Source organism: Halyomorpha halys, unplaced genomic scaffold (genome assembly GCF_000696795.3).
Source record: "Halyomorpha halys isolate HHAL.00 unplaced genomic scaffold, Hhal_1.1 Scaffold154.1, whole genome shotgun sequence".
In the NCBI taxonomy this organism is placed as follows: Eukaryota; Metazoa; Arthropoda; class Insecta; order Hemiptera; family Pentatomidae; genus Halyomorpha; species Halyomorpha halys.
Window position 1 is genome coordinate 199,621 of NW_027112031.1, and position 12,219 is coordinate 211,839.

Below are 12,219 nucleotides of genomic sequence, written 5' to 3' on the forward strand. Positions count from 1 at the left end.
TTTTAATCAGACTTAGAAATCCTTTACATACATACATACAATGACTGGCGAACAATAATTTAAACTGAAAACTCTAGATTTAACCAAAATTAAAACTTTTTCTAAACATCATCAAACTAATTTTAGTAAAATAAAACATAAAATATTAACAAATTAAATGATATTAGTTAAATGTTTACTAAATACAAACAATAATCCACAAAGCCTTTTATACATATTAAATATGTATTAAAACAATAATACTTCTATTTCAATAAATTTCATTAAATTCACAGGTGTTCACCATTCTTGCACAAATAAAAAATAAATATTTGTTGTATTTCTTCTAAGAACATACATACATTATGTTTGTGATAGAATAATATACCTAAAGCCATATAACCATTGAAATAAAAAAAAAATATTTAATACCAAACTTAAATATAATAAATATGTATAAAGGCACAAAAGGTTCTCAAGTATACATTATACCATATTATAAATATAACAATATTGGATTCACATTCTATCACATATGAAACTATATATATTTCATATAATTATTAAACTAATATTTTTATATATAGAAAGACATTTTTATAACACATTTTAATAAATTATTATAAATCAGTCATTGATTAAAAATATAAATGATTCCAACTAGAAATATTAATAAATGTTCTTAAGAAAATCAGTAATTAACTGTTGAAAAGGCAACATAAGATAAATTTGTGGCAAAAAATAGAATATTATTTTTAATAGTAAATGGTCTTGAAGTCACTCAGCAGATCAGTGCATGATTTCCATAATGAAGTAAGGTACGTCGGTAAGTATACAAAGCTTGAATATGTAATGAGTCCAATGATACATACAAGTAGCCCATCTATTATTAAACTAAGGAACATTATTCAGGAAATACAGAATAAAATACAAATAGACTCATATTATTCAGACATAATGCTTAAAATTACTAATTATTAAACTATAGATGAAGACACCAATTTAGTTTTACATTTCTTCTGAATAATTATGTAAAAAATGGTCATTGATTACAGACTAATTTAACTGAAAACTCTATTTAAAAAAAAGAACATTTTATTTCCATGAAGAATTACATTACAATTACAAATATCGAAGCGAAAAGTTATCAGATTATCAAATATTTTGGATTATTGAGGGGGCATTAAACAAAGTTAATAAGGAGTTAAGGTCTAAAATAATGCAAAGTTAAATTTGTGTCATTATACTTCTTTATTAACCAAACATAATAATCAATAAAGGGGTTGTTTAACAGTAACCAATGAACATTTTATGACTGAAAAACAAAATCCTCCCTTTAGCTTTACCACTTTCCCCACTGTGACAGGCCAAAATATTTATCCTTTAGATCTCACGAACTTGTATTAACAGATGTTGTGCTACACTTCCTCTTTCCCCTGCACTATACTTCTATACTTTTTTTGTTATAACTACTCACCATAGCGGCCAACTCATCTCAAACTAAACATCCTAGTTTAATTTTTTTCATGTTTTTCTGCTCTTCACCATTTATTCAATACTAAATTGTTACAGAATCAATATTGAAAATACTAAGAATGATTTTACAGAGTTAATCATCCTGTCGACCAAAAGGGTTGGTTAAGTGAAATTAAAATACTTATTATTTAATAAATATGGAGACAAGAAAATATCAGTCTGGCAAAATAGAGCAACTCCTCCTCCCCCCATCATGCATCTGCCCACCAGTTAGAACTGATGTTAGAGTAAACCTTTTATTTTATTATCATCATTCTCCATTACTTTCTATGAATTAATATTAAATATTTTTTCTGAAATCTGAAGTTCCAACAATATATAATATGTCTATATTACTACTCTTATTTCCCGAATGGTTTTCAGCTTGGAATAAATATTTTTCCTCTAATCTCTTAAAGTTAGTTATAAAATCCTTTCATAGTTTAAATTTGCCCATCTTTCACTATTAGTAAAAATGTGAGATGGTTAGTTAATTCAAACAAACAAAATTAAAAGTAGTTTAGAGGAAGCCATTTTGAAAATTTGGCATTTAAGTCCAGTCAGACCATTTAAATAAGGATAAAACCTAGTTGATATTAAAGACCATTTAATTGTACAATGATGTACTCAGTTAAATGAAACCATTAGAGAAATTTTTGTGAAAATAAAAAAATGGGAAAAATCAATTTTATCAAGTGGTGCTCTCGGTCAGTCGATTGTTTCAAAAGTTGTCACATTTCAAAAATATTAAATTTGTAATTTCAGTTTCGAACTACTTTTCAGTTTTGAGCTAGGCTATCCACATACCATTTTGTGAGACAACATTATCTGGTCTTAATGGACTTCAGGAAAATGTATTTCCATTGAAAAATCCAATTTGAAATTATGCATGAGCACAATACTTCCCTTTACTGCATATCTCATACGTAGGTAGGTAAGTGAAAGTAAAACAAACTAGGAAATGAATAATCACACAGCAAACTGTAAGACTGCTTCTGGAATGATGCAGACACCACAGTAGGAAGATACAGTATCACTGTTGACTGCTGAGCATTTCCTACAAAATATGGCACATTCCATTAGCAATAACTAGTCATTTCTAGCCTCTATGATGGGCAGTTACAGCAAAAGTTTAACTTTAAATTGTGAACTGTGAATGTAAACATATGAGATGTATGACTACAACAGAAATGAAACATTACCACCGAGTAGCTGGCAAGACATGGCCAATCAGGAATGAAACAATGAAGAGCCAACGGTCGTACACCCATTGTAAACAGGCATTAATTAAAGTGGTTTGGACATATATGCAGGATGCATGAAACCAGAGACCAAAGAAAATTAATGGAAACTTGGCAAACTGGTAAAAGGCCCAGAGGCAGATTAGCAATACTACACAATTAGTATTTCAACAGGTTCAGCATTGAACATAGAAACTCACAGTAAAATTAAGCTGCTGGAACAGAACCTAGACAATGGGCTCCTCAATGCTGAGAAGCATAAAGAAGAAGGTAAAGAAGAGAAGTATAAGCTTTGACTGTATGCTTAATTTTGTTTGTATATAAAAATATATTACTATTTTATATGCTCTGCCAAATACATAGTTCATAATTAGTTCAATATCTAATAAACTTACAACAATGGTACAATACATCAAAATTTTAACAATACTGATATTAACGAGTGAAGGTTTAACAAACCAAGTTTAGTACATAAGCCAGTTAATCCATTTTTCCAATCAAAGACAGCTTAGACAGATTAATTAAAAAATTAATCTTAACTGATCAATATAGGAATCAAAACCAATAAGCTCCATTTTGGGCACACTGGGATATTCCCATCAACAGTTAGAACAGATTGGCCTCAATTAATCCTTCATCAGTAAAATATCTACAACTTAACCCTCCTACTATGGTAGGAAGAAGGTGGTAACCTACAGATAAGGGAAGGGGGTAATAAATTTTTAAAAAAAGTAAAACATTCTAATTTCTTCTGTGGTATAATCTTCTCATCATCTCATAACCTCAAGTTAATTCATAGAAACTTTATTACTTCACCATTCGATCATGTTATATTTGAACAGAAAACATAAAGGGGCCAGGGCTATTAACGCAAACAAAATTAATTTTTTCAAAACTTATTCGATAACAGATTTGAAATTAATAACTTTAACATTGCCTTATCCTGAGTTAAAGTAATGCTTTTGTTGTTCCAGCTTCACCGAACAAATTATGAGTACATCTATTTAACAAGGAATATATTGTGCGTTCTTCATCCCACTGAAAAATTTCCACTTCCATTATTCTTAGTTGATTTAAAGTCAGCTCGACATAATTCTAAAATATTTCAGGTTAAAAGGCTGTTATATTCAACTGTCAAATTTGAGCAGCCTGCTCAAACCTGCCCTCATCAACAGCCCGTCAAATGTGCTGAATCCACGGGATGAGCCGGCAAAATGTACGCTATATGGAGAAGGCCACCTAGCAAGCCACAGAGGCTGCGAAGTTTTAAAAATCTTGACAATTTGAGATCTCATTTTATGGCATCAAAAGGTCTAGATGAAAATCGCACCTTGCCACCTGAAACTCAAAATTTGAAAATTTTTCCAAACTTGCAGAAATCAAATCGCAGCCTTCTGCTTCAGAAACCTTGGCTCTATATCAAGACTATGTCAAGCTGGACCTACTTCAAGATCATCACCAAGAATCAACAGTCCCGATGTCAGGTGCCTCAGACTCTTCAACCCAAGCCCCTGACCTCTCATCCTCAGCCTCTACCTCTACTTCATCAAAATCCTCCCCATCATCAACCCTTATGAGTAAAATTACCACCACAACATCCACTCTCAATTCGATCTCGCCCGTCTGTTCCAATAACCCCCCTCCCAACTACCACTGAAAGCCAACACAGCTCCTCATACCCCAGCTCGGCATATCACGACGAGCCCAGCCCCCACCCAATACTGCTAGTCACATAAAGTGTCTATCATAAGCCTCTGATCCATATCCTCATTACCAAAATCCAATGGATCAAACTTCTATTCTTAGATTCTTCCTGAAAGATCTTCAAGAGACCATCAAACCTCTTACTAACCTTCTCACAAGAATCCTATCCGAAATCCTGTTTAATTTCCCACAATGAGCAAAAAGCTCCTAGCTGTCGTCTTATGGAATGTCAATGGCCTAAAAAATCACTGTGATGAACTCGACTTATTTCTTCAAGACAAACATGATGACATATAATAATGGTGACTCATTTCACGCAACTAACACACTTCTACATACATGACTCCATCACTTACAAATTAGATCACCCAGACAAAACTTCCCATGCTGGTTCCTTCATCCTTATCCATAAATCATTATCCCATTCCCTTATTCCTTCCAATCCAACTGATGCTATCCAATAAACCTTGGTAAACATTTCAAATCGCCCCTTCCCATATAAAATTTTCAGCTGTATACAGTCGTCTCTTATAACCTCCTTTATTCCTTATTCTGAACCCTCAGACCGCACTACATTGCTGGAGGAGGTTATAATACTTAACACCAGCAATGGGGATGCCGAACATCCAACTCCCGAGGTAACATCCTATCCCATCTTTCTACCTCCAATACTTATTCAATTAACTTGCTCACAAATCCTACATATTGGCCTACATCAATCAAAAAGCATTCTGATATCCTGGACATATTTATCATCTCAGATTTCCCCCTTCCAAGCCATTGTTGAATCCCTGGATAACCTTTCATCAGATTATAGTCCAGTTCTACTTTCTTTACATTCAAGCTTCGTTCCTAAGCCACCCTCTCCTTCATTGATTACAGGAAGAGTTGACTGGGATAAATTTAGATGTGACTTTAAAAATAAACTAGACTTTAATATTTGACTAAAAACAAAACATAATATTGACAAAGCTACAGAAAAACTCACAGCATCAATAAGAACAAATAACAATAAACAAACTAACCTGCCACAACATACTCATATCTTATTAAGGGAAAAATGCAAAGCAAGATGGAAGTGGCATAGGACCAGACATCCAACAAACAAAATGTATTACACCAATATGATTAACAAACTAAAAGCAGAAATCAGAAAATTCAAAATTTATTAAACCTTACGGAAAATCTTAGAACTACTGACAAATCATTATGTAGAACTATTAAAAAGTTACTGAATTTCAAAGATTTTAACTATCCACTTCTCATCAAATCCCAAACTGACAAAAAAATCATAAACATTCAACCACCTTTCTAAATTATAGTGGACAATCATAGCGAGTAGGTTGGTCGATGAATGACATGTCACAATCTCACAAGAGGAGATCATAATACAAAAAAGGCAATCCTTCCCTGCCCCGCTAAACCCCTGGAGAGCAACGACCCTATATCACTTTTGAAATATTAGCTCAAAACGGGAAGGAGAGACTTTAAGATAGAGCAATATTTAAAAAGCGCCTGAAAATGAAAAATGGCATCAAATCAATTAAATATGAACTAAATATTTCACTCCAAATGACCCTCCCACCAAAACCATTTCATCCATCAGAAATATCCAGCATCATTCAGATATTACCTACCCACAAAGGTCCTTGATATGACCTAATAACATCCCACATCCTAAAACATCTTCTTATTCCTCACCTACATACATAACTGCTGTACTCCGCTTTACACATTTTTCTGACCCATGAAACTTATCTACAGTCAAAATGATGCCCAAACCCCAAAAGCCACCAGAATACCCATCCTCCTACCATCCCATCTCTCTATTACTAATCATGGGCAAAATCCTCGAAAAACTCATTTTTAAATACCCCATCCTAGATTCCAATCATATAATCTCAGATCACTAGGGTACCTAACATCTCACTCCACTATCCAGCAATGCCATCATGTAGAAGACGTTGTTTCATCTACTTTAGACCGTGGAAGTCTTTTTCGATGCAGAACAGGCTTTTGATTGAGTCTGGCATCCAGGACTGTTAAACAAACTCCGTAAATTCCTACCGTCTACATACTTTCTCAACATCCGTTCCTTTGTCACTGACAGATTATTCAAAGTAAACCACAATAGTTCCTATTCATCCCTCTTTTCTCTGTCCACTGGTGTTCCTCAAGGTAGTATCCACGATCTCATTGTCTACACAGTCTATATAGCTGACATCCCAACCAGTCCTCACCACGTATGCCGATGATAAAATTGTGCTTGCAATTAATAACACTTTAATTGCATCCCAAGCTCTCACAACCCACGAAGAATAGTCACAAATTGTAAGATCAAAATAAATCCCATGAAATCCCCTTTACTCTTTGTAATAAACCTGCCGACTTCCCTACAGTATACTTTAATAATGTTGCTCTTACCCCTGTAGGACAGATCCACTACCTTGAACTACATCTAGACAAACGACTAACTTGGAATCCTCACACAACACTGAAAACACATGAAACTGCACATTGGTTTCGAGTATTACAGCACTTACTTGATAAATGTTCTAAACTTCCAATCCATTACAAAATACTGGTCTACATGTCTATGATAAGGCCTATCTGGAATTACGGAATTGAGCTTTGGGGCTACACTAAACCTTAGAATTCCACACGAATCCAATCCTTACAATCCAAAATCCTTCATAAAATCAATTAGTTATCAATAGGTACATATATATAGGAATAGCATAGATAAAATGAGAATAAAATAGTATAGGCCTTAGTTAGCTAAGATTGTTATTTTTAATTTTCAATTAGATTAAGTAAAAATGTATTTAAATAAACATCAAAAACACATGTTTATTGTTGTGTATGGGTTTGGTTTGGTGTTGTGAATATGTGAGTTAAAACAATATTAATTAACCTTACGATTTAGGAATATTACACTGGTGTCAGCTGTGGGGTGGACGATATATCTGATACTGATATATTGAAGATAATGGTTCCAGTTTCTTTATGATCTTTTTTTAATAAGGAAAATCACAATTCCTTGTGGACGTGTCACCCCGGGGAGATTCGCACGGTAGCACGAATTCAGGATAAATTCTACTGGCCCAGCTTACGAAATGATGTAACAACATATGTACGAAATTGGCAATCTTGTAACATGAGAGAGCCCAAGAGGCTTGCTAGTTCTACTGGGCTCACCATTAGAAGGGACCTACCAGTATAACTAGATCCAGGAAACTAGTATCTCTTGACATGTATCTCATGAGATATGCAGAGGCAGTGCCTTTAAAGCAACAAACGGCAGACGAAGCAGCAGATGCATTTGTAAAGCATATTGTTTTTTGAGGCAGGAGTCCTGAAGAAAGTTCTAACTGACAGAGGAACAAATTTCACATCAGAATTATTTAAGGAGACATATCAGTTATCAGACAACAAGATCCAGACTACAGCCAACCATCCAGCTGGAAATGGAGTGGTGAAACGTTTCCATCGGATGCTGTGGGACTCTCTGGCGCACCTAGAGTGTAAGGATGCAGCAAATTGGGATCAATGGATTACCTTTGCTCTGGTAGCATACAGAGCAACACCTCATTCTTCAACAGGGTAATCACCCTATTATTTATTATATAGTCGTATCTTTGATTATTGACAGAAGGGAGGGCGGAGAAATATGTTGAACAGTATCAATAAGGTCTTCGATAATTCGGTACGCTAAAAAAGGATGATTATGCAACCTCCACTGAACGAGAAGCCCTTTGTGTTCTAGCGGAATCCCACTTCCCTAACCGTGAGTTGCTGAGGAACAATTACATTGCTCCCACTATCAACAATTACCGTGCTAGTAGAGAAAAGTGGGAGAGCATTATTACTATTGATAAAATCGAATGGGGTATTAACTCTTTATTGCCATTCAAATCACCAGGCACTGATAGAATCTTTCCTGCCTTGCTATAGAAAGGCCTACCAGTGATCAGAACACATATTCTTGAACTCCTCAGAGGTAGCTTAGCACTTGGATACACCCCAACCAGATGAAGGACATCCAGTGTGTGCTATATACCCAAACCGGGGAAGGGATCTTGTGAAGATCCTAAAGCTGTTCGACCAATATGTCTCACATCCTTTCTAATGAAGACATAGGAAAAGATTGTGGGTAGACATATAGGAGAACAGGAATTGTTGGCAAATTCTATACATTTCCAGACCATTTGCCAACCAAGCAGGGAAATCCTGTGAGGTATCCCTACTCAGCTTGGTCTCTATGATCAAAAGATCACTTGAACAAAAAGAGATCACAGTAGGCATCTTCGCAGACATTGAAGGTGCATTTGACAAGACCCTATAGTGTTATTAATCATGCGCTAAGGGACAGAAGAATAGAACATATTGTATCCGGATGGACAAACTCCATGCTGGAACAAAGGATCCTCAAATCGGAGCTAGGACACTCTGAGCTGTGGATCAGACCTAGAGGGGGATGCCAGGGTGAGATACTTTCTCCCTTCCTGTGGTGCTTGGTGGTTGATTCTCTTTTAACAACCCTAAGCACAGCAGGCTACTTATGCAGATGACACTGCTATCCTGATCATAGAAAAGTATCCTCAGGTACTTTCAGACCTAGCACAGACTGCAGCAAACATTCTGGCGGCCTGGTGTAAGGACAATGGTCTGAGCATCGGCCCAATCAAAGTTGGTGTCTGCATCTTCACTAAAAACAGAAAGGTGACAATAAGATCACCTATACTGAATAATACTCAGATAAACCAAGTCAAAGAGTTGAAACACCTGGGGGTCATTCTGGATTAAAAGCTACGATGATACAAGCATGCGCTAGAAAAAAACTGAAACTCAATCTGAAATACTCGAAATAAATCATTGTGCTAGTAATCCTGTAGAGAAAAGGCTCTCTGGCAGAAGAATCACCATCTACACAGACAGCTAGGCTGCAATAGGGGCACTCAGTAGCCCCGTCACTCGTTCCAGAGTTGTTGAAGACTGCTATGCAGCACACAACAAACTCTCACACATATATAGAATCAATATTGAATGGGTGCCAGACCACTGCGGTAACACCGGCAACGAACATGCTGACAGATTTGCTAGGAATGGCTCTGAAACAATTTCTTTCACACCATTAGCCTAAGCTTTGCCAAAAGCACTATAAAGGTGGCCTATGGATTAAAAGCTAAGCGTCATTGGCTCAATAAAAGACTAAGACAGGCTAAGCTGTTCCTTGATGAACCCCGTAGGGAACGAACCGATGAACTGCCTAAACTAGACAGGACCTCTCTTAGGATAATTATAGGGATCTATAAAGGTTACTGTAGATAAAATAATCATATGTTTAACCTCAAGCTAACAGAGTATTGTGTAGATTCTGCAATGCTGAGGACGAGACGGCCTATCATATTATTTGTTGGTGTTACCGTTTAGCAGGGGCAAGGTTTGCACTGTTCAGGGTGGATCCCAAACAGTGCGAGCTGATCAACCCCTTAAGCTTATTAAGCTTCTTGAAATGTACCAAACTTAAGCTCAAATGAGCTCACCGCAGTGCTGTGATGCTGATTGTAGCACTGGTGTGTTTGTAATTGGCGCACAATAGGCCTTATTGGCACCAGTGCTTTCGTACCAAATTAAAAAAAAATACTGGGGGAGCAAGAGAACAGAGGGTTCCTTGCCACGGCCTATGTCGATGACCTGGCAGTCAACATGGCCGAGAACAGCAGAGCCAGATTGAAGATGTAAGCAGAAAGGTGTGCCGGTCTTCTAGGAGAATTGTGTGAGAGGAGGAAATTGAGTATGGCCACAGCTAAGACTCAGGCCACACTTATAAGAGGCTCCACTGATAGGGCTCATCCTATAACCATAGAAATCAAGGGACAGAGAATTAGACTGGGTGAGGAAGTAGCGTACCTCGTGGTGAGGATAAGAAAACCATTTGATGCCACTCCTCAACTGATGCATTTGAGGGATAGGGTGACCCTATCACTCAATGGATTGAGCAGGATTGGGGGTGCATCCTGGGAAATCAGATGACCATTTACAAAGGTGTGGTCCTGGGTATTCTGGGATACGCATCATCTGCGCGGAGTCGGAACCTCATGCAGGATTAAGAAAGTAGACTGGCCACCATATAGATTGGCTCTGCTGAGGGTCACGAAGACCTACCAAACAGTGTCACATGAGGCGGTGCAGGTGCTGGCTGGAACGATACCCCTGGACCTCATCCTGAAGGAGGATTTCGTCAAGTACAAGGTAAAGAGGCAAGGGTTGGTAGCCAGAGGGACTCTGAGAGAGGATTGGCAAGAGAACTTGAACCCATGAAAGATGCTGCGGGAGGATTCCATTGAAGAATGGAATGGAAGGTGGCTGGCGAGCCTGGACGCCACTCTGAGGAAGTTTTTCCCTACCATACACTCAAGACTGAGATCGGAGTGGGTCCTCTCAGATTATTGGGTCTCGTAGATCCTGATGGGATATGGTGGGTTCTGGGCAAAGCTGCAAAGCTTTGGGAAGAACATCAACCCCCGGTGCCATATGTGTGGAGTCCTTGAAACTGCAGAGCATGTAGTGTTGGATTGCACCGCCATGAAAGGACATCGTGCCAGGTAGTTGAGAAAAACGTTCTTCAGGGAGTTCATCTACAGGAGGAAGGAGGTGGTTGGCCTGACGCACTTTACGTTAGGAAGTGCTCGACTGTCCGGGATCAGTGAGCCACCAATACAAGAAGATGAAGGCAGAGAAGCAGACTGAGACCAGGAGGGCTGGACTAGGCTCCGTGCTAGAAGAGTCACCCCGACGGATACAGGTGGATAAGGTGTAGCCCCATCTTAAAGAAGCTCACCCAAGCGCTAGGCTGCACCACGGTTGTACCCAAAAATTAGGCTTTCTGAAGTTCACCAGACGAAGAGAGAAAAGAATGCGAAGTTATTAGGAAGGAGACTTGGTTTATTAATATGAACCAGCTGTGACACAAGGGGAGTCAAAGAAATTTAGGCATCCTTGGTCAGGCTTGCACAAAATTATTAAGGTGTCATCATGGACGTACACCCAATTGCTACAAAACTTAGGGAGAAATATCATACATGTAAATAGGCTGAAACCGACTAATCTAGAGCATAACCCAATCCCATTCGTGAATTATTAGAGCGAGCCATGCTCTCTGAACAACTAGGAAGAGAATCGGCTGTTGACTAAGAACCAATGGAGGTACCGAATGACATTGTACAAACAAAGAGAGATTCTATGGAAAGCGATGATGAACTTGACATTGATGACACTGTTAACGACCCAAACTGGTGTCCCGTACCCTAAGATGAAGGTAGGGAAAAAGTGGAACCTGTTGTCTAGTTAAGTAGGAGTGAGGGTGCTACGGGTTAGTGGAAGAATAAGTTTAATGTAACTCCACTTTTCAAAAAAGGGGAGTATCTGTAATAGACAAAACAAAAGAATTGGTGATGGCAGTGCATGCGCAGGAGGTAGCAGGCATAGAGTGATAGATAAATCATATGTTTTCTATTAATATTTAATCGATGGACATTGATGTAAAGTCTAGTTTGTTGTTGGTTTCTCAGTAATTTGAGGTTAGTTGAAAAACTGCATATTTGGAAGTAATCTTTCTCTCTCTCTGCCATGACCAGCTGAGTGAAAGTAAGTACGCATCATTGTTAACTTTTGGAAAAGTATAACAATTTTAGGTTAGATTATAAGTTTTCAATAGGTACATATATATATGCCATACCATAAATAAATACCATCTCCTTTAATTCATATTTATATT

At 37.4% G+C, this 12,219-nt stretch overlaps 1 long non-coding RNA gene across 1 annotated transcript in view; it reads right to left on the reverse strand.

Annotated features, from left to right (window-relative positions):
- Positions 1-297: 297 nt before the first annotated feature.
- LOC136796375 (uncharacterized) overlaps positions 298-12,219 on the reverse strand; it is a 21,648-nt gene continuing 9,726 nt past the window's right edge. Inside the window, exon 2 of the long non-coding RNA XR_010844080.1 lies at positions 298-862. This is a non-coding gene — a long non-coding RNA (uncharacterized lncRNA). The remainder of the gene's footprint in view (positions 863-12,219) is intronic.